Source organism: Schistocerca nitens, chromosome 2 (genome assembly GCF_023898315.1).
Source record: "Schistocerca nitens isolate TAMUIC-IGC-003100 chromosome 2, iqSchNite1.1, whole genome shotgun sequence".
NCBI classification, from domain to species: domain Eukaryota; kingdom Metazoa; phylum Arthropoda; class Insecta; order Orthoptera; family Acrididae; genus Schistocerca; species Schistocerca nitens.
In genome coordinates, this window is record NC_064615.1 from 151,902,927 (window position 1) to 151,926,974 (window position 24,048).

A 24,048-nucleotide genomic window follows, 5' to 3' on the forward strand; every position below is an offset into this window, starting at 1 on the left:
ACAGCTGAGCAATGTTGCGGTCAGTCGAGACACGCCTTATGATTCTCTAGAAAAGGGAATTCCCAGCTGGGAAAGTACCATTCACGTCTTCGGATTTTCCCCTCATCTGCGGTGGTGACACGCACGAAACTTTTTTGTTTCTATTTATAGTATCCAGCTTTTGGACGTCTGACTGACTTGCAGCTATCTGATTGGCTCGTGCCATTACTGTGACATCATTAGTGTCGATAACTTTACGAGAATCAGTGATTTCCTCATTCTCAGTAGTCTGTCGTCCACGTAAACCTTGGGAATCCGCATTCTTCAGTTGAGCAAGAATCAAATTCTTAAAAATGTATACTTCAGGAAAAAGTCATGTTTCACCGCCAAGAGCTACTGACAAAGATTTATTATACAATCAGTTTCGGTGCACAAACCATCATCAGGTATCATAAAATGTAGGCAACAGTTTACAAAGCGGCATAAATTCAACGTCAAGAAATATAAAATTCATGATTTGATAACAGTGACGAATGTTTTATACGTGTATGAAACCACGTGTTTGATACCCTACCATGTCTTCTGGGAGCTTCACTTGTTTTTTAGGTATTATCGGCTTCGGTTTCATGTCACGGGCAGCGGGTATTTTTAAAATTTTTTTTACCTTTTTTGTGGACGGGGAGTGGATTTCTGTGGAGAGGGGTGGATAGGGGGTGGGAGGAACTGCATTTAGTCTTAGTTACATCTTTCAACAACCCACTTTTGTTGTTTACACGCCTATGACTTGTCTTGAAATCTTGTCATTATTAACCTGTAGCTGATCTTTTATGTCCTGGAGTATCAAATTTATCGACATTACGTGGGACTCTTTAGCTTTTTCTAACTCCCCGGCAAACTGTCGACAAGCCACTCAGCGTTTCTTCTAAAGCTATTATCTTAGTAATAACCTCCCCGTGTTTTTGTTTCAAACTGTGATATCATTCTTCAAGTCTACCTGGCCTTTCGGTATATAAAGTATATAGCCAACTGGTTGCGTAAGTTTGCTATAAAAACCTTCACTAGGTTTCAGTACTACTAAGGGTATCTTCTCCGGAAGGAAAGTCACATACGTCATGAGCGAAGAAGCTCAAGTCACACTGTAAAAAATGTGGTTGTCATCCTCCATGGAAACAGTAAAAATTATTACACAGGTACAGTTTGTTAAAAGAGCGGACATTGGCCAGTTGTCGTACAGACAGATTTCCCCTTTCCTAATATTAGCTTTGTACCTAGAACAACTTTTTCGTACGATGCACCGTTTCTCAAGTTAAAACAAACACCCAGGATTGCTTGCATACAGACATATCCTGGATGCTCAGGGGCGCCACTATTGATTGCACTGTACCGGAATAAAATACAATTCGTCTTTTTTTCCGTTTTCCGTCGTTCCTTAGTTCCTTCAAATTCATGGAGGTATAAGTTCCGTCTAAGCAAGCATTTCGCTTCTTTTATTTATGAAGCATCTTCAGTGGCCTATAATACATGTTTCTTTTTATACATAAAACTTACAACGTAGTAGTTACAATGTGTTATTATGTTACATTTTGTTAAGTTATTTTTATTTGTCAGATTCGAAGCAACTTTAGTACCATAAATTTCGTGAGGTTAAATTATAGTCTGGTGTTACGATTTCTATTGTGTGTGTGTGTGTGTGTGTGTGTGTGTGTGTGTGTGTGTGTGTGTGTGCGTGCGTGTGTGTGAGTGTTTTGTTATTTGTGAATGTGTCGTTCTCTGTGAGAGCGTTTTTTAAGTTGATATTGGTATGTGTGTGTGAGGAAGATTCATTAATTATTTACTCTGGTTGTGTTTCAGATTTCTGTTTACTATTGTTTTGGTGGCTAATATGGTCGGAGAGTCGTTGCTTATATTGATTTGGTTATTAATTACTTTCTTTTTCATTGCAAGGGCTCTTTGTATGTGAAAGTTTCATTGTAATTTCAGGAGTGTTTTGTTGTGATTGTTCACTCTAATAATATTCATTCCTTGTTCCATGTTGGATGGTTCATGTCCATGCTTTATCAGGTGTTCGGCAAAGGTAGAACGGCTGTTTTCATACTTACAGCTTCTTAAATGTTCTTTATCCCTAGTTTTGAAATTCCTGCCTGTCATTCCCAGATATACTACTACACAGTCTTGGTATTCTGCTCCTTCGTATTTATCTGGTTTGCCTGTTGTTTGTAAATATAAATGAAGTGTGTTTTTTGTTCTGTAAGCAATGTGTAATCCTTGTTTCTTTAATATATTTGCTATCCTGTGTGTTGATAGTGTTTGCGTGTTGAAGTGTACCATTTGTTTCTGTTAGTCATGTCTGAGCGCTACAGTGTTGTATTTTCTGTGTGCTGTAGTGTCTGTGGGATCCTTTGGTGTTCGTGTTATCTGTTTGTTTTCATTTTTCTTTATTTGTGTTTTGATGCTTTTGTTGACTCTTTATACCGTATGGGTGCTGTAACCATTGTTTGTGGTTACAGGTTGCAGAATTACAAACAATACATCGTAGCCACAAACAATGTTTATTACATTCAATCCAGGTTTCCTACATATTCACTGATTTGTCTGGAACTGTAGCGAACGAAACATCGCGTTGTTGGGTAGACATACGACGACTTTCTGCAAAATGATTTTGATGATGATGATTTTTTTGGTTTGAGAGACCCTCAAAGGTCCGGTTATCAGCGCCCGTACATTGCCAATATTTGCACTGCACAGTCTCGCCATTTTCCCGATGATGATGAAATGATGAGGATAACACAAAGACGCAGTCCCCGGGCGGAGAAAATCCCCATCCCGCCCGGGAAACGAAACCGGGACCCCGTGATCTAGTTTCTGCAAAAGGTCAGGTCTTTTGGTGATTATCAGAGTTTTTAGTTATTAACAAAAAACGACATATTTCACTAAATATCTATACCTTACAAGAGAATCGAAAATAAAATATCCTGTAATGTACTATTTTATACCTACCTGTGTCATTAGGATACTAAAAAAATGAGAAGTATGGTGTCATTTTGTAGTTATTGTCAATTTTTATGGCGCTACATACGCTGTCTTTTGTGAAAACTGTGTTAAAGATCAATATAAACTATAGCATTGGCACTCATCCAGTATCGTATCCAGAAGTGTCGTATCCATAAGTATCCAGACATATCGTATCGGGAAGTGGCCGTTTGGCCCGGTGCTGTCGCAGTGGGTAACGAAAACGAGACAAAATGTCGCGACTGTTGTGTTAGACTGTGCTAACAACATTGTAACCACGGAAAGTCAATGATGGTGTTGGAAATAAAGCTGTCAAAAGTAACAAAAACTTGTGAAAAGGACAAGAAGAAATCTCGTCTCCAACAACATTAACGATCGAAATATAACAATACAGGTGCCACACTCAAATATCATGCCAGCTACAAGACGTAACAACCAAATCTTTAGACAGTGACAGCATCAATCCATGTTTTACGGACGTCAAAAACAAGAAGACGTACTGTAAGTACGTGGTATAATCACCCAATATTGTCATTAACCAAGCGTAAGAATAGAAACAAAGGTTAAAACGAAACCATGTATTACTCGCAGACAGCTAGAAAATGACAATGCAGCCAAAACAGGCCTAGCGCAAACGAATGAAGTACTAAATACTTTAAACAAAGCAGTTACTTACAATGTCTCTGCAAGTCATATCGCACTGCGGGCCATCAAGAATTGTAATTGACGTTTCTAATACACAGAAATTCATAGATTAATAAATCAAAACAACACTGTAACCATACAACATCGGTGGTGTTCTCTCAAATAAAGCTGCCAAAAGTACAAAAACCCGTAAACAAGCAAGAAGAAATCTCGTATACAGCAACATTAACGATTGAGGTACGACAATATAGCTGCCACAGTCAAATAATCATGTCACTTGTAAGACGTAACAACCAAATCGTTAGACAGTGACAGCATCAATCGATGTTTTATGGACGTCGAAAACAACTAGGCGTAAGTATAATAGTATAATCACACAATATTGTCAATAATCACGCGCAAGAAGAGAAACAAAGATCAACGTAATCGTGTATTAGTTTCTCAAACAAAGATTATTAATGATATTTTTGGCCAAAATCTTAAGTTCGGTAACTACTCGTATCCTTTCTTTAGTTAAATAGTACTTCTATAGCTTTTATTAGTTTTCAGTTTTTTTTATTCTTTCTTTTCTTTTGTTTCTATTTATCTTTCAGAGTACAAGCTATTTCTTTTCTTCTGTCGGGAACCCGGGAACCCCATTTCGTTCCAAGTGGAAATTACATTTATTTACAGTCAAAAATGCGAGGACTCCATGTGTGTTGTAAGAACCTAGGCTTTATTTATAGCTCTTTATTCCATCTGCACAACGACGATACTAGTGAAAGAGAGCCATCAAAAGTTAAACCCTCATGAAATGATAGTAATTCATAAAAAAAGAAATAAAAAGCCTATGTGTCAACGTCACTTTGCACCTTAACTTTTATTCAAACTACGGCCGCTACGGTCGCAGGTTCGAATCCTGCCTCGGGCATGGATGTGTGTGATGTCATTAGGTTAGTTAGGTTTAAGTAGTTCTAAGTTCTAGGGGACTGATGACCACAGATGTTAAGTCCCATAGTGCTGAGAGCCATTTGAACTATTCTCCCCAGGTCTTGGCTCTACGAGGATCCACTATCGTGCCTTACTTTAATTGGCTATTCGATTTGTCAGAGCTGGAAGTAATAGCAAAAACTGGTTCAAATGGCTCTGAGCACTATGGGACTTAACATCTGTGGTCATCAGCCCCCTAGAACTTAGAACTACTTAAACCTAACTAACCGAAGGACATCACATACATCCATGCCCGAGGCAGGATTCGAACCTGCGACCGTAGCAGTCGCGCGGTTCCGGACTGAGCGCCTAGAACCGCTCGACCACCGCGGCCGGCAAGTAATAGCAGCTTTGCCACCTCCCTAGTCGCATGTTTCCAGTCGAGCGCTTTTTTATTATTACTGGGAAAATCTCAATAATTAACGGACAACTTCCGCTGTACGACCACAATTTCAGAATTCGGCTATCACAAATAGTAGTCCCTGTTTATAATTTAATTCAATAAATTTGAGTCGTCTGCTCAGTAAGAATCCTAAACACACCTATCCACAATTACAGCAATCACACTATTACCTCAGAGTGTGCCAACAGAGCCAATAAAATAACAATCACTCATCCTCAGAGTGTGGAGGGCATGAACGGTATCATTAGTCAATATGCACGGAAGTAATCAGAACGGCGACTGATTGTAGGGCAATATAGCTGCCAATTACCAGTGTCTGGTCTAGGCACAACACTTACTACACGCCCTAGTAAACTATCAATATATTCTTAAAGTCTGTGAAACCTACAAACGCCTACAGAGATTTTCCGATGATCATAACTAAATAACAAAGATAATTAAATAGACACCCTAGCTGCAAACAGGCGTTGATATACTTCACTGGGGACATGTTGAAAATGTGTGCCCCGACCGGGACTCGAACCCGGGATCTCCTGCTTACATGGCAGACGCTCTATCCATCTGAGCCACCGAGGGCACAGAGGATAGTGCGTCTGCAGGGACTTATCCCTTGCACGCTCCCCGTGAGATCCACATTCCCAACATGTCCACACCACTACATTCGTAGTGCGCCTAATAGGTGTTTGCCCATCATACTCATTACTCGTGGCAGATTAATCTACCAAGTCCCGTACGAGTTCGGGCATAGCGTGTGCGTTCACACAAGAAGGTCAATGGCCGGGAAGCCATATTTTAACTATATATGACGGTAGTATCTGTTCCCGAAAGAACACATACCGTGGATGACCATGCAGCTTTGCTAGAAATGAAATGATAATTAAATAGACACTCTAGCTGCAAACAGGCGTTGATATACTTCACTGGGGACATGTTGAAAATGTGTGCCCCGACCGGGATTCGAACCCGGGATCTCCTGCTTACATGGCAGACGCTCTATCCATCTGAGCCACCGTGGGCATGTAAGCAGGAGATCCCAGGTTCGAGTCCCGGTCGGGGCACACATTTTCAACATGTCCCCAGTGAAGTATATCAACGCCTGTTTGCAGCTAGGGTGTCTATTTAATTATCATTTCATTTCTAGCAAAGCTGCATGGTCATCCACGGTTTGTGTTCTTTCGGGAACAGATACTACCGTCATATATAGTTAAATAACAAAGATCAGAATTCAACGAACTGTAGAATAGCCTTTGGTTGTCAGTTTTAACCTACAATCTACTGTAATCCTCCAAATACCTTCTTAAGTGCTTATTGAGAACCGATTCCTCTGAATAGACCCAACCGAGCAATTGAACTGTGACCATCGCTACGATAATTCATCGGTTAGTCGTCTCTGCCGTAACTCCAGTGTCCTTGAGCTGTGTGCGGCTCGCAATGGTGCCGGTGGTAGGTTGGCGTCTCATTTTCTTCTTGTGTTTATTGGCGCCACAACGTTTACTAGCATTCTCTGTCTGCAAGTGGCAGCAGCAGCAGCAGCAGCAGCTACTATCTTTTGAAGGACGTCAAGTGTTTTCTAAGCTGGGTGTGTTAGTAGTTTGGTTGGGACAGGGCAGCAGTGAGGTCCGGCGGCGCGCGGGCATGCCGGGACAGCCGGCGGCATGTAGGCATTGCCGGATCAAGGGGCTGTAGTTGTGAGGGCCACTACCTCGTTGTCCACAGGACCCAGGACGTTTGAGTTGAGTAAACATTTACCTAGTAGTGAAACCTCCACTATTTTGAGAACACGCCATTTGTTCGTGTGTTGCTGCTCGCAGGGTCACTCAGACGAAGAGCAACGAGTGGAGTGTTTGGAGCTGGAGAAGTTGATTAGCCATCATCCACCTTTTATTATTAATCATTGCATTCCTTGTGTTTACTGATGAAGTTCGACCAGCGGTATTTTTCTGCCTAGTGGCCGCTAACGCCCCAGTTACCTGCCCTGGAGGTTAGCGTATTTTCGCGGCAGTGTACTTTTCCTCGCCTTGCCGCTGCTGTATGATAGGGTGTGTAGTTTCACAGCCTCCTTGATTGTGGTTCGGATATTTTTTTCTTTTAGAGTACCTTTGTCGTAGTGGTTCCTTCTGCTCCTGTATGTTCTAAACACCGGATTCTGAAGACGTAGTGCTATCCGCCGGTTCCGCCTTCCCTGGGTTATTCCATCGTTGTGTTGGTTACCTGACGTTAGGCAGATTTTGCAAGAGTGTTGGTCTGGGCTTAAACTGTCACTAGTTTGAGTTGCCATCCGGTTAAGTGAATACAACTCTTGGCTACCTGTCTCATGGTTTACGATGTTGAGTGACTTTCGCAGTTCGATCCTTGGAGCACTGTCTGAAGCCCACTTCTCTCTTGATTTGATCAGATTCTGATGATTGTCAGTATAGCCTTCAGACATGAATGCAATTCGTCTTAAGAATTTTTAATTAGATATTGTCTCTTAATATGATTGTCCCTTTTTATAATATTTTATTAAGAATTTCCTATCTAGGCGTCAGCCGTCAAATTGTTTTCCGAGTTATTACTATTGGGGCCTTCAGCCAACAAATAATTTGAATTTTTGGTCAATAAGAACATCAGCTGTGAGTGCAATTTGTCTAAAGAATTTTTAATTAGATATTGTCTTAACAGTCAAGTTTGATAATTATTCCTTACTGTCTACCTTATAAGCAATTGGTTCCAAATAAAGTGTACGTGATTTAAAAAACGAAAAAAACTGAGCAACCAACGGTAACTGAGTAAGGCGCCGTCCAAACCAAATCCTGCCTTCCCTAAGTCCCATGTTTCATTCCTGTACAAGACCTGGCACTCACCTGGCTTGTTCAAAGTTCTCCACTGATCATTTGTCCCATTTTAAAACCATCTCCGACGTACAACTCTACCGTTATTTTTAACACTTATTTCATTATATTCTGCAGCTGTCGGCTAACGCTTCGGTAGCCGGCTCCAGCGGGGCATGATCTTTGCCTCTGACTGCTGTTGCTGGTGGTCAGCGCAATTCGCGCCATCTTTGGCCGCTCGCTCTGCTAATACAGGCCGCTAATGCCCCGGCACCGATTCTACTACATTTTTTACAACACACGCACGTAAGAAAAACCTTATGCTCACAGACATTTCAGTTCGCCAACCTATCTCTGTGAACTAATCCAGATGCTAAGACAACAAGTTAACACGACGTAATTTCGTGACACAGTAATAACTTTCTCATTACTTTTTAACCCGTCACCCCCTCCTCTACTTAACTTATTGTAAACCAACTGCTAATCAACCTTTTTTCAATAGAATGACTAATTACCTTAATTATTACTCTACAAATTATGTTATTCACAAAAAATTATTTCCACTTTTCCCCCTACGTAACAAAAGAATTTGTCTCTTCCAAGCTATCTCAAGTATAAAACTTACACAAAAATAGAATCTCACATCCCACGGAACTCAAGACGCTTAACCTGTTGTTCAAATCTATAGAACTTATTATAAAGTCTCCTCCAGAAACCAGCTACAGCAAGAATGTAGAACACAGCCCGAGGATTCTGCATTTAGAACCAAAAGGGAATATTTTAGGTAACCTTGAAGATCTGGAGATCTACGCGCGTATAAAGCACGATGCCCACCAAGTCTTTAATGAACAGGCTTCCAGTGGCAACAACTGGTTTTTTGGCTTGTTTGAACGGATACTATTTTGAGTTTGGTGTCTGTTAGCCCCTCATAAGAAGTTATGATAGTGTATTTTTTAGGAGCAGGCGGTGTTCTGTGGACGGGTTGGATAGTCTAACGTCATATGGGGAAAGTTAGATGGGTAGACAGGTTGGCATATACGGATTTGTTGACCACCGTACCCTTTGGGTGGTCCTTGGTGACACAATGGTTTATTTTATTGATTTTAGACTTTAAAGTTTTAACAATTTTAATGGTTTTTTTATCTAAAGCTCTCCAGTATCCGGATAGCATAGGTAGGACTCGGGAAATCGTCGTGCCACTAGTTTATACAAGGAAGGTATGAGGTATAATCCACGTGTGTGTTTTAGAATTTTATGAAAATGCTCTTTCTCTCACCATTAAACTTTTTTCCATATGGTAGAGAGGCGTAAGTGGTTGTTTTAAGGTTCTATTTGGGCAATCTTGGCCGATGAATATCACTTGGCTGTAATTCTATAGGCGGATTGCTGCCGCCGACGTGGTTGCCGTTGGCTTCAACAGATCGCGCCTAAGACGTTTGCGTACGCGAGCTGATCACAGGGTTTTAGTTTACGATGGATAATGTTGGTTCTATTTAATTTGGTGGTATTCTTTTAGAGGTTTGGGAGGTTGAAAGGTTTACTCATGAAGGAACTCCCACCTCACCCCTATTATTTATTTTATATTGACATATGGTTTGAGCTGTGTTTCGTGCCACTACTGGCTATAGGTATAGTATGGCAATGTAAAAAAATTTTGGAGTTTTTAAAATTGTTTTTTTAAAAATCCTTCAGTGCTAACGTGTGCGGAAGTACCATTCCGGTTGCTAGTCGTAATTACACACTGTTTGATGTTATATGCTGAGTATATTATTATTAAATTACATGTTGTAATATTGCTACTTGAATTTGCTATGCTGAAATCGGGTGCTAATAGTAGAATAAAAGCGGGTTACAAGCCGTGAGCTGTCTGGGGAAGTTAATCTTGCATTACTAAGCAACTGTTTGACGACTGGGTAACTAGTCTAGGTTTACCACATTACCAATCAGACTAACATTGATTATAATCTTTTACAGTCATACAACAACCGGTAATATATCTATATATATAAAAAGGAGAATTTAAATAAAAAGAAAGAAATCAGTTTATATTTGCAAATTTATTTTAAGATTGATCATCGAAATTTCAGCATATTATACGTGAGTTATAACAGAGCTGGTGCCTTATTTACGATTTTGAAAATGTGAGATTGGAATCTTACGGAACACATAAAATATGGAGCCAAGATTGGGAGACTGGATACAACACTGCATTCATAAAACAACACACAAAGAACATTGAAACACATGCAAGAGAAAGTTAACCACAACCAACAGATTCAAATTTTCAGTCAAAGAAATTACGTTTGTAGCACAATCCTGTCCGTCATGTAATTACCACACACTGGTATACTAAATTCATATTAACTCTTTGTGAAATCTTCCCAAGAAGAATAGCTGAGGGCTACTTTGATGATTACATCACATGCTTCACGTGGTCAACTTGGTTTACAGAAAGCGTATAACTCCACAGTAATTTTGATAATTAAAAAAAATTCGATCGAAAAACAATTGACAAAAGAAAAACCTTGAACTGGTTATTAACGTCTTACTGTTAACCTGACGGGTCAAACAGTTATATAAGCACGTGGTACTGGTCTCGCAAAGTACATCCCACGTGGGTTGAACATAAAGAAAAGTTGCTGTATTGAAAATATTATCAAGACGAGACGTTATAATCACACAAGCATTCGCATTTAAGATTGATCTTAGTTAGTCACTGACCAACACGTGGTTCCACTTTACTCACAAAGCAACTACCGGAAAATAATATGAACTTCACACGAGAATTACACTACGCTGCAATTTAAGATAACCTTAGCTATTTTAGAGCTAACCCGAAATAAAGGTGATTAAATTCTCAGTTAGGCTGAACTTAACAAATCCATTGTCCTACGGACTTAGCAGACACGCGCTTAGCCAGAGATCTTACCATTTCAGACGCTCGCCACCGCCAGACTGCAACTGCCTTGCGCTACTCTCCAACTGCCTACTACCCAGCGTGCTTCCCTGAGGGTCGCTCACAAAGACAAAAACGGAAGGGACCAGAGGGGCAGCTTCCTATACCAACCTGACAAGGGACGGACCGGACCATACTAAGAATAGAAACCTCTTTGCTTTTAGGAACCGTAGCTACCTGTTCCGACGTTGGTCCTACTGTTCTCTAGCAGACAGCCTTGTCTGCTACCCTCAAGCATGCAACTACAAACACATTTGATCATTCATCCTCTCACACAGAAGGGAAGGGGGATGACAGTATCTTATCATATACTGTATATAAAAGAAAGCGGATGTAGGTTCCGTATGAGACTGTGTGACATGAATTACATATAAGAATTACATATAAACTGTGCTTTAAAGTGTAGTAGTGTGACAGATCGTTCTTGTTTACGTGTAAACGTAACACGTTCCACTACTCAGGCTCCTCCCAGATAGTCAGAAACGCCACAGTAAATTTAGGAGAGGAATTTACTCCATAAATGACATCAGATTTAAGAAATTAAACATGAAAGGAATCCAACAGAGACCTTTCAATGTGAACGTGTGGAGCACATGACCATGCAGCGCCCCCTACCGAGGGCGCTTCACTGCTAGTTGACTTGTTTAGCGCCAGTATACGCTGTGCTTCAAGACTGCTTGTGTCGCAGTTACAGTCATATGTTATTGGACACTTTCTTTAGAGTTGTCAAGGCTGTACGCCTGGTTGGTTAGGAACGAGTTGAAGTTTTGGGTTGTAACTCATATGACCCGATCTCATTTTCTGTAACGTTGAGACGTGTTGAGTGTGCTGTCACTTATGTTTTGTACTTTTTTGTAACAGATGTCTGAAGATGGGTACAACCCCGAAATGCGTAACGTGTTCTAACGAAAGAGTCAACTGAACATCTCATGACTTTATTGCGATTGTACAGCATTGGTTGCCAATTATTAACATAAAAATGTTCGCAGACCTCAGACGGGATTTTATGTCCTGTATATCAAGAATCGATAACCCAACTAGCTAATCTTGCGCTCTCAGTGCTAACCAGAATACCACCGACTGGTGACTGCTATCATACTTTACTTATTTACTCCTCACAACATATAACACACCCACACAATTACATTTTGCAATCAGCCAGAAACCCTGGATCCTAGGCTATTTCAAACTTAACATACTTCACGCTCGTAGAAACATGAATTCTCAGAACCATACTCTCACTGTAGACTCTTATAACTACGAAGAACCGGTACCTCTACCACATAACGACTATTTCCTTAAAACAAAAATATGTAAGAAGAACCTCATGCTAACATACGCTTTAGTTCTTGCGCGTTATCTCTTTGAACTAATTCAGTTGCTAATACAGCAAACGAATACGAGGTATTTCGCGTAACGACAATTATAAGTTTATCATTACTTTTTGGCTCATCACACTGGCTATAACAGCCGCATCAGAACAGGAATTACAAATAAATATTTTTAAACTAAACGAAATCGGTCAAAATTATAATTTCGAAATATATATTGAAAAGAGAAAAGTAATTACATTCTAAGAATAACCACAGGCGAGAACAAAAATAGTGGTAGAAAACAAAATAATCGAGCAATCAGATCATTTTAACTACCTGGGCTGCGACATTTCTTTTGATCGTTATAAAAGTATGAAGAATAAAACAGAAAAATATCAGAGTGTCTGTGAAACAAGGAAAGATCGTTAAACAATGACTACTAAAGAATTACACCTTAAATTCAGTAAAACAGCAGCTGTTCCATTGCTAATTTATGGATATGAGGCTTGGATAACAAACAAGGAAAAAGTAAATCGAATACTGAGGTCAGAAATGAAATTCTTCAAGCCATTGTTGAAGAATGTTAACTAGAAGATGCATTAAGAAACAGTATTATTAGAAGTTACCTGAAAATATTTGCAGTAACATAACAAATTGGCCAAGTGCGAGAAGGACTAGCGCAAACTCAATCGGATAAAAACGCTTCATCCATCGTGGGAATCAAGAATCTCAACGCTTTTTGCCTGTTTTTGATATAGATTCGGGGAAGCCATCGGTCCCAGGAATTCAAAGACCATATCAGAATCTCTATAGTAGTTCCCCAGACTAGCCCGGATATACAAAAAGAAGCGAGTGGGGTACTTCAATGCTTATATATGTAAATATACAACATTTCATAAATATTTTTATTTGCTCACTAACACATGACTACAACCTACATTTTATGTTTCCGTAGAACTATGTTCATCTATTATGCTTTGGACGGATGATAAATGCAGTGTATGTACTAATGGCACAAAGATATTTCTTGTATGATATAATTACAATTTCAAAATTATGAGATTTTTTTTTTACTTTACTTGTACTATGCAGCCTTTTATCTGGCCGAATTTCATGATTCTAGGTCAACGGGAAGTACCTTATAGGCTTTGATTGAATTTTCATCAAAATACGTGACATAAATGATTCCGTTGATTACGTTGACCCAGAAGCTTAAAATTTTTACACCGTCGAGGGACAGTGGAGCTTAGTATGTGACATAAATTTGAACTTCATACACCAAACAGTTCACGAAAAAAAATGTGTCGTAATAGGCGGACAGACAAACACCCAGACGGATGAAAAATGACAAAAAAATATTTTTTCGTGTTATATAATTACAAATTTTTTCCAATTATTTTCTTTACTTTTTATGTGAAGCCTTGCTTGTTCCCAAACTTTGTGGCTCTAGGTCAGGGGTCTCCAAACTACGGCCCGCGGCCGAAACAGGCCCACGAGGGCCGGCAAACCGTCCCGCGTTAGCTGGCCGGACATCCCCAGTGTCCGGCCCGCCAAATATTGGATGTGGTAGCTATACTGCCAACAATTGAGTTTCGAGGCCTATCGCGACCAATACACCGCGACATTGTCGAAGCTCTATCTTTACAAAGCGGAAGGTCATGGTTAAACTTGCGGCTATCCACAATAAACAGACAGACCATTCTCCGTGCGATAGGGGAAAAAAAAAAGAACGGGTAGCAGACCAGTTTGGCGAAAACATTTTAAGTAAAAAATTCTTTGCATTTTATTCTACTCACGAGTCTGGTGCAAATATTTCAAATGGACGCCACTTCGGCGACTAGCCTTAGTAATAAATCATTATGGAAGATGCTTCTTAAGTGAGGCTTCACTTTCTTTTGATTACGTTGTAAAATACACATAGCAAGTAAATCGTATAAAATATTTTTATTTAAAGGCAATTTAAAGAAAATACCTGGTGTACATAATGATATTGGATATTTTAGTTGTAACTGTTGCATAAAAATAACTGTAATTAATTTATATCTTGAAAACTCACAATGTTAGAGTATCCACGTAAATAAATTTAACATCTTAGTGATAATTAGTGACTTTTATGTAGCTGTAACCTTCCTTTCATAATTACCTCCGGTTGTGGATCAAGTTTACTGGTACAGATAATCATCAGCGACTTCAAATGCTCATCACCTAAAATTGATCTCTAAATACCTTTTGCATGTTTGATTTTGGAGAAAGGTTTTTCGCACAAATAAGTAGTGCCAAAAGTGGAAGACACTTATAAAATTCCAGTAATGTTGACTTTGAGTGTTTTTCTTTAAAAAAGTCGCTACATTGCAAATCAATAATTTCAAACTGAAGTTCTGCGGGTAACGCTTCTATATCGACGTCAAAGTGATTTTGAAATATCTTGATATCGTTTGAATTTGCATCGATATCAGAAAAACGTGATTCAAAATTAATTTTTAAAGCGCCCAAAGCTTCAATTGCAAAAGTTACAGGAAACGGAATCTCAGTTTGCTGACTGAATGTTTGGCATGTATTAAAATGCGTGAAGCATACTTTGTTCAACTGAGATTGAAACAAAGCAATCTTTTGTCTAAAGGACTTAACATCCATGTATAAATCAGGCAGAAGCAGGTTTTCACCTTGCAATTTTAAATTAAGGTCATTCATATGTTTAGTTAAGTCTGTATAAGATGCTTCCATAACCACTCACCGTTCCGTAACTCAGCCAGAGGGCGATTCCTTTCGTTCAAAAAAATTTCAGTTACTGTGCGGAGTTCAAAAAAACGGGTCAGAACTTTACTGCAGCTAAGCCAGCGCACTGCAGTATAATATGGCAAGTCGCTTTCCTCAATATCTTCAAGAAACTCGCGGAACTAGCGGTAACTGAGTGCATGGGATCTGATATAATTAACAACTGAAATAACTGGCTTTAAAACTTCTGACATATCTAAATGTTTTCCACACAAAGACTGTTGATGAATAATACAATGCACTACTAATGGTTGTGAGCCACCGTCATTTTCTATTGCCTTAAAAAGGAGAGCAATAACTCCTTTACTTTTCCCACACATGTTTTTGCCACCATTAGTTGTAATATATTTTAATTTCTTCCGCTGAAGATTGTTTTTCTGAACTGCCCTTTCAACTCCTTTAAAAATATCTTCGCCAGTGGTCGTCCCGTGAATACTGTGAACATCAAGGAGCTCTTCATACACTTCAGAATTTTTGTCAATCCCTCGAATAAAAAGTAGTACTTGAGCAGTATCTGATACATCTTTGACTCATCCACGGCCAAAGAGAACCAGTCTGTCTTGATTTTTGTCACGCAGTTGTGCTGATATATTTTGTGCAATGTCATCTATTCTTCGAGTCACAGTGTTTGCCGACAAACTTATGTTTTTAAATAAATTAACTTTTTCTGGACACATTTCTTCTGCTGTTGCAATAATGCAGTCCTTAATTACTTCACCATTGGTAAATGGCTTACACTGTTTCGCTACTAAATGAGCCACACGAAAACTAGCACGAGTTGCTGCATGTTGTTCAGCATTTACTTTCTTAAACAGTGACTGCTAGGTTTTTAGCTGGCGTCTCAGAGACTCATACATTTATAATCGTTCGCATCCTGTAAACTTGGAGTAATTCTGAGAGTGCTTAGTCTCATAATGACGTTTTATATTGTATTCTTTGAAGACTGATATTGCTTCATTGCAAATAATACACATTGGTTTGTTGCTTGACTCCACCACGAAATATTGACATCCCCACTGCTCTTTAAAAATTCTACATTCACTGTCAATCTTTCGTTTCATTTCTATATTTGTACAGAACTTCACAAAAGATTGTAACCTGAAAATAAAATTGTGCTATTTAATACTAATAAAACTAGGGAGTAGTCTGCCTAAACAAAATGCAATGAATTTATTTTTAAAGTACTTTAATTACTAAATTAAATACTTACAATTACACTGTAGTTCCACTAAAAATACAGTGAAAAAATACTCAAGTCGTGCTATACGTATTTCGATTTTCAGATTTTCCTTGTCTCTTCGAATTCAAACTTTGAACTGTCCCACACTTCGTCGTCTCACCTACTAGTACAGCGCATAAAACACTAAAAAACTCGTGAGACACTCGCAACATAGATGCAATCACGCAACAGAACTATCAAATATATGCTCTGGCTCTGCTACTCGCTACAAGACTACATAACTAAACTTATTGTTGCGCCGCTTGAAATAACAATGCGTTGGCGTACTCTACCTCGGTTACGTCTTGCAATAATAGTGTTGCTAACAATGATTTTGAGATTTTGTTAACTTTGCAGGACGCTTTCGTGAAGAATGTGCAGTGACATCCTTTTTTGTCGGTGAAATTCGCCAGAATAAAATACGCCAGAATTTCGGTCAGGTACGTCCACCAATCAAAATTATGTAATTAAATAAAAATCGTAGTTCGTTTAAGTGTTAGCTATCCCCACAACCTTAGATTTTTGCGATTTCATCTTTCCTTTAGCCTTACATTACGGTGATCCTGGAGTGCTAGGGTGCTTTAATCCCACTAGGCAGATCTTGGCCCTTATGACTTCGTGAGGAGTCAATGTGGCCCACGGACGAAAAAGTTTGGAGACCCCCGCTCTAGGTCAAGGAAAGTGCCCTACAGGCTCTGATGAGTGAGTTTTCGAGTATCAACATATGTGACGTAAATGGCCGTATCCTTTGACTGAACTGACTTAGAAGCTTAAACTTTTTGCCCTGCTGAGGGAGCATATAACTTAGTATGTGATATAAATTTGAACGTCTTACGTCTAACCGTTCCTGAGAAAAAGGGTTCTTAACAGTAGGGGAGATGGACCGATGGACATCAAGGTGATCCTATAATTTTTACAGACTGACGCGCAGAAACCTAAAAGTGAACAAATGTACGGAGAGCTGGAAGGAAGAATGCAAAAAGGCAGATATCCTAAGGAAGTTCTGCATTCAATATGTACACAAAAGGGTTAGGGATGTAGGTCGGCCACACAAACGATGGAATAGAGAAGTTGAAGACCGAGCGGGTTACGCGAACCTAATCCATGGTTATAGATGATGATTTTTTTAATCTATGATATGTTAAAATGGGGCTGACAGCAAAATTTATTTTGGGGCGAGGGGTTCGGAGAGAGGGAGACGGAACAAGCTGTGACACTCCCGCCCCCAGATTCGAATCCACGATTGGCATTCGCAGTAACGAGTGAAACATTCAGTTGGTGTAGAGGTTTCTAGTAATATTTAATAGCTGGCAATTACGGTTTTCGAAGTCACAACGATTCTTCCGCAGCACCACAAACGTCCCACTCGTCGCGCCTCCGGAACTGGGACAGGCAGGCGCAATTTCTCGCTGCGGCCGCGCATTGCTGCGGCGCTGCAGTCGGCGGCAGCGGGTTTCACGCAGCAGGACAAGCTGCAGGGCGGCGCGGAGCGGTGTGGGCCAGGATTGCTGATTTAACGAAACGATCGGCCGGCGGGCGACGTGACGGCCAGCCGGGCCACCCAGCGCAGGCCGTGACAGTTGCCGAGCGCGCTGCTGCAACTGCCGCGCGTCATTAGTAATTCGCGCGTCGGCCGCGCGGCGCGCTGCAGTCGGCCCAATGAATTGCACACCGCTGTCGACCCGGCGGCTCCACCGCGCAGCGCGCGCCGGAATGTGGAAGATTTAAACGACTGAATGGTTCATTGGGCAGTTCAAAATTGGAAACGAGTACAAAATGAACAGCGCAGGCGCGTGTCGGCGCAGCCGTCGAGAGTAACGCGGGCGATTACGAGCTAAATGTTGAATTCTGAGATAAACGGCCGAGCCCGTGCGCATGCAAACTTGCGTGTGAACTGCTCCGCGTTTTCACCTGTTAAATTAAACTCTACTTAAAGAATGCGTACCGCGCTGTTGTCATACCCGGCTCTGGATTTTGATGCGGCTTGCTCGATGTGCAGGTCCGCTAGTCAATTTCAGTTCTTGTGTTTTTTGGACGCTGTAATTATGGCTGCATCACAACCTAGAGAAAACGAATGTTTACGCTGGAGACATTTCAAAGCCTTTATGGAAATCGAAAAGGATGGTTCTCTGCTGACATTACTCCACATATTGCTTAATGATTAATTCGTAAAACCTGAATTAGCATAGTTTGAAATCTAATGATCAAACCAGCATTTTTATCTCTTCTTCCCTTTGTTCACCGCGTCTCTGAATTTAATTTAGCCACCACTAAAGGGTGGAACGGGACATGAACTGGAAGCAGTAGTTGAGGAGTGAGAGGGGTTGTAGCCTATCCCCGATGTTATTCTTCTGTTCACTGAGCAAGGTATGAAGGAAATTATGGAGAAATTCGGAAAGGCAATTAAAATGAAAAGAGCCAATAAGGGAGGAAGAAGGCTGGAGAATACGCTACAATGCCGAATTACAAGAGTTAATACAAGGTAGGGACATAGTAAAATTTGTGAATTCACTGCGAATACGATGGCTAGGACACTTGGAGAGAATGGCAGAGGATAGAATTCCAAAGAAAATGATGAAAGGTATGATCCATTCAGTTAGGCGAAAAGGGAGACCTAGAAGAAGATGGATCGATGAGGTAATAATGGATATTAGCAATATGGGGGTCCGGGGGTGGAAAAGAGCAGCAAATAACCGAGAAGTGCGGAGGAAGATTGTTGATGAAGCCAAGGCTCACCAAGGGCTGTAGAGCTACTGAAGAAGAGAATTAAAATGAAAAGAGAAGAAATAACAACTTCGAGGTTTTCCCGATGATACTATAATGCTGTCAGAGACGGCAAATGACTGAAAGATCGGTTGAGCGGAATGTATAGTGTCGTGGAAAGGTGTTATAAGATGAATATCAACTGTAGCGGGGTAGCCGAACGGTGTCAGGCGCCTTGTCACGGTTCGCGATGCTCCCCACGTCGGTGGTTCGAGTCCTCCCTCGGGCATGGGCGTGGGTGTTGTCCTTAGCGTAAGTTAGTTTAAGTTAGATTAAGTTGTGTGTAAGCCTAGAGACCGATGATCTCAGCAGTTTGGTCCCATAGGAACGAAAAAAAAAAAAAAGAACTGTAACGGATTATAATCGACTGAAATCACACGATGCTGAGGGAATTAGATAAGGAAGTGAGACATTGAAATAGTAAGTGATTTTTGCCATTTCGGCAGAAAAATAACTGATGATGGCTGAAACAGAGAAGTTGTATTCCATTGTGGGGGCTACAGAGATACAGAACATTTTTAAAAGAAATTTCCGCCATTTGACTGTTTATTGTTCACTTATTTTACACAATCATGATTTCGGCTTTATAGCCATTCTCAAGTGCATATTGGATTGTTAAAATATGTCTGACTTGTCTGTGACATATCATCCTCAAAAAAAATTATAGTTCCGGTCTTATAGACCAGTTGCCATATTACAGGATACGAGTACATATCGAAGACACATAATATGGCTGAAATTGTGCACAGTGAAAAAACGTTAACCACGGCATGCCGTATTTAATAGCTAATATATGCAGTGACGAATCATAACACCTGGACTATGAAGCAATAGAACGATGTCATTTGGTCGGATGAGTCTTGTTTCACTCTCGTCCAACTTCTGGCCGAGTTTAAGTCCCAACAGTGGACGGAAGTGACGAATGCAGGTCACAGGAATATATTAGCTATTAACACGACACACTATGTTTAATGGTTTTTCACTGTGCATTTTGTCAGCCATATAATGTATCTTCGATATGTACTCGTATTCTGTAATACAACTGATCTGTAAAACCAGAAATGTCTTTTCGAAGATGACGTGTCATAGAAAGGTCAGACATATTTTAACATTTCAACATGCACTTGAGAGTGGCTGTTGTTGTTGCTGTTGTTGTTGAGGTCTTCAGTCCAGAGACTGGTTTGATGCAGCTCTCAATGCTACTCTATCCTTTGCAAGCTTCTTCATCTCCAAATAACTACTGCACCCTATATCCTTCTGAATCTGCTTAGTGTATTCATGTCTTGGTCTCCATCCACGATTTTGACCCTCCGCGCTGCCCTCCAATACTAAATTGGTGATCCCTTGATGCCTCAGAACATGTCCTACCAACCGGGCCCTTCTTCCAGTCAAGTTGTGCCACCAATTCCCTTTCTCCCCAATTCTATTCAGTACCTCCTCATTAGTTACGTGATCTACCCATCTAATCTTCAGCATTCTTCTCTAGCACCACATTTCGAAAGCTTCTCTTCTCTTCTTGTCTAAACTATTTATCGTCCATGTTTCACATCCATAAATGACTACACTCCATACAAATACTTTTAGAAAAGACTTCCTGACAGTTAAATCTATACTCGATGTTAACAAATTTCTCTTCTTCAGAAACGCTTTTCTTGCCATTTCCAGTCTACATTTTACATCCTAGAAAGAAGGATCCTTTATTGTATGATTAAATGATAGCAGAACAAACACTGGTAGCAGTTACTTCTGTAAAATATCTGGGAGTATGCGTACGGAATGATTTGAAGTGGAATGATCATATCAAATTAATTGTTGGCAAGGCGGGTGCCAGGTTGAGATTCATTGGGAGAGTCCTTAGAAAATGTAGTCCATCAACAAAGGAGATGGCTTACAAAACACTCGTTCGACCTATACTTGAGTATTGCACATCAGTGTGGGATCCGTACCAGGTCGGGCTGTCAGAGGAGACAGAGAAGATCCAAAGAAGAGCGGCGCGTTTGGTCACAGGGTTATTTGGTAAGCGTGATAGCGTTACGGAGATGTTTAGCAAACTCAAGTGGCAGACTCTGCAAGAGAGGTGGTCTGCATCGCGGCATAGCATGCTGTCCAGGTTTCGAGAGGGTGCGTTTCTGGATGAGGCATCGAATATATTGCTTCCCCCTAATTATACCTCCCGAGGAGATCACGAATGTAAAATTAGAGAGATTCGAGCGCGCACGGAGGCTTTCCGGCAGTCGTTCTTCCCGCGAACCATACGCGACTGGAACAGGAAAGGGAGGTAATGACAGTGGCACGTAAAGTGCCCTCTGCCACACACCGTTGGGTGGCTTGCGGAGTATAAATGTAGATGTAGATGTACTTTGACCATCATCAGTTATTTTGCTCCTCAATTAGCAAAACTCATCTACTACTTAAAGTGTCTCATTTCCTAATCTAATTCCCTCAGCATCACCTGATTTAATGAGACTACATTCCATTATCCTCATTTTGCTTTTGTTGATGTTCATCCTATATCCTGCTTTCAAGACAGTGTCCATTCCGCACGACTGCTCTTCCAGGTCCTTTGCTGTCTCTGACAGAATTACAAAGTTTTTATTTCTTCTCCGTGGATTTTAATACCTACTCCGAATTTTTCTTTTGTTTCATTTACTGCTTGCTCAATATATATATTGAATAACATCGGGGATAGGCTACAACCTGTCTCACTCCCTTCCAAACCTGCCATCTGGTTTCTGTACAAATTGTAAATAACCTTTCGCTCCCTGTATTTGACCCTTGCCACCTTCAGAACTTGAAAGAGAGTATTCCAGTCAACATTGTCAAAGGCTTTCTCTAAGTCTACAAATGCAACAAAAGTATGTTTGCATTTCGTTAACCTATCTTCTAAGATAAGTCGAAGTGTCAGTATTGCCTCACGTGTTCCAGCTTATCTACGGAATCCGAACTGATCTCCCCCGAGGTCGGCTTCTACCAGTTTTTCCATTCGTCTGTAAAGAATTCGGTCATTATTTTGCAGCCGTGACTTATTAAGCTGATAGTTCGGTAATTTTCACACCAGTCAACACCTGCTTTCTTTGAGTGCCTATAAAGACGAAATCATGATTGTGTAAGATAAAAGAAAAATTAACATTCAAAGATGCATAAAAAATGTTGAAATGTGTGTGAAATCTCATGGAACTTGACTGCTAAGGTCATCAGTCCCTAAGCGTACACACTACTTAACGTAAATTATCGTAAGGACAAACACACACACCCATGCCCGAGGGAGGACTCGAACCTCCGCCGGGACCAGCCGCACAGTCCATGACTGCAGCACCCCAGACGGCTCGGCTAATCCTGCGCGGCAAAGATAGATAGATAAAGAGAGAGAGAAAGAGACCGAGGATGTAAAAGTGAGAGAGAGGCAGACTCACAATAGCAAGGAAAACATTTCTGAAAAAGAGTAAATTTTTAACAGCGAATACAAATGTAAATGTTAGAAAATCATTTCTAATATTATTTTCCTGGAGTACAGTGTCGTATAGAAATGTAACGAGGAACATAGCAAGTACGATCAAGAACAGAATAGAGTGTTTTGATGTGTAGTGTTATAGAAGAATGATAACTATCACGTGATGAAGAAACATTGAATCAAGTCGGGGGAGGATAGAGGTTTATCAGATAGCTTGTGTAAAAGAATGGATCAGTTGATAGGACACATCCGATACGTTAAGGTATAGTTAATTTGGTAAAGAAGGGAGGGGTGTTTATGGGCAGGAATTGGGGGGGGGGGCTGTAAAGGGAGGCCAAGGTTTGACTAAAATGAGTAGGTTTGAGTGGCTGTGAGTTGGCTTGTGCGGGACAGACGAGTTAGACCAAACACGTTGCGGACTGAAGGCGACGGCGACGACAACACAAAACAAAAACTACAATTTTAAACAACAACTGTGATTTTCCGGAACAACACTACGGAAGGTTTCCTTGGAACTGATCTAGTATATACATGAAGGTTTATAGAGGTCTCAGTGAGATCTTAATTGCTATCGGTTGTCGGGTTTTTAATTAATTACGTGATTAATAATAATCACGTTTTCCCTCAATGCCTAGTGTGTCACCACCAGATCACAGATAAGCAGGGTTTGCACAAAAATATGGAAACAACGCGAGAAATGCATGCTTGAACATAAATGAAGATGCTAGCAAAGCCTAAAGATGGCGCTGTTGTACTGACCATGAACAGTACCTGTGCAATGTCCTCAATACGTTGCAAGTGTCAGTCCGCGTGGTTGTGAGTGCATTATGTCGGAGTTCAAAATGTAATAGTAAGCTTTAAACCAGCTGTCTTTAAGATTACATTTTAGTTCATTATTTTAAAATTTGATTTTTTAGCTATTTTATCTATTTCATTTAGTAGGTGGGCGAACTGTTGGTAAACGTGTGGTGGGTGCCTCCATAACCAAGGAAACTGTTCTCCGTTCCAAGAGACACCGTATCGCATAGAGATATACCTCATACAAGGAAAACGGAAAAAAGTCGTTTGATGAGTCACAATGCGGATGAAGGTGTGGGCTGAGTGCTCGTCACAGAACGTCATTGAAGAGGATTATGATCAAAAAATAAGAGAACGACAGCTGTAACATTCCCTGCAAATCCTGTCACCAACAAAACGCCACGAAGTGAGTTCCATAAGCAGGGGTCTGCAGAACGAGCTTGGATTCCAAAATCGCTCATTAGTGATGCAAATACCCATAAAAGGGAACGCAAAGCTGAAGCCATAGAACCTGGACTATGGAGCAGTGGAAGAAAATCATTTGGTCAGATGAGACTTGTCTCACACTTTTCCCAGCTTCTGGTCTAATTTACGTCACAAGAGTGGAACATGGCGACAGCCTGGTGATGATTAGGGCAGTCATATCGTAGTACTACAGGGGCCCAACGGGTACTTTGCTAGGCCTCATTACTGACAAGGATAGTGTGACGTTTTTAACTTATCATCACACGGTACAATGTTGTGTTCTCCAAAGGTGATGCTGTGTTCCAAGGCTACAGAGCCCCATTTGCCACAACTTGGATAGTCCAGGACTGCCTCTGTGAGTACGAGCATGAATTGACCGATCTCCCTGGGTCATCAGAGTTACCATATCTCAACATTCTTGAGCCTTTGTGATCTAATTTGTGTGACGTGTGCGTGATCGCTTCCCACCTCCATCATCGTTGCCTGAAGTATC

The 24,048-nt window shown here is 40.6% G+C and overlaps 2 non-coding genes across 2 annotated transcripts; both read right to left on the reverse strand.

Annotated features, from left to right (window-relative positions):
• Nucleotides 1-5,507: 5,507 nt before the first annotated feature.
• Nucleotides 5,508-5,582, reverse strand: Trnat-ugu (transfer RNA threonine (anticodon UGU)). The gene has a single exon. It is a non-coding gene; the product is annotated as a tRNA-Thr (tRNA).
• Nucleotides 5,583-5,947: 365 nt separating this feature from the next.
• Nucleotides 5,948-6,022, reverse strand: Trnat-ugu (transfer RNA threonine (anticodon UGU)). The gene has a single exon. It is a non-coding gene; the product is annotated as a tRNA-Thr (tRNA).
• Nucleotides 6,023-24,048: the final 18,026 nt, after the last annotated feature.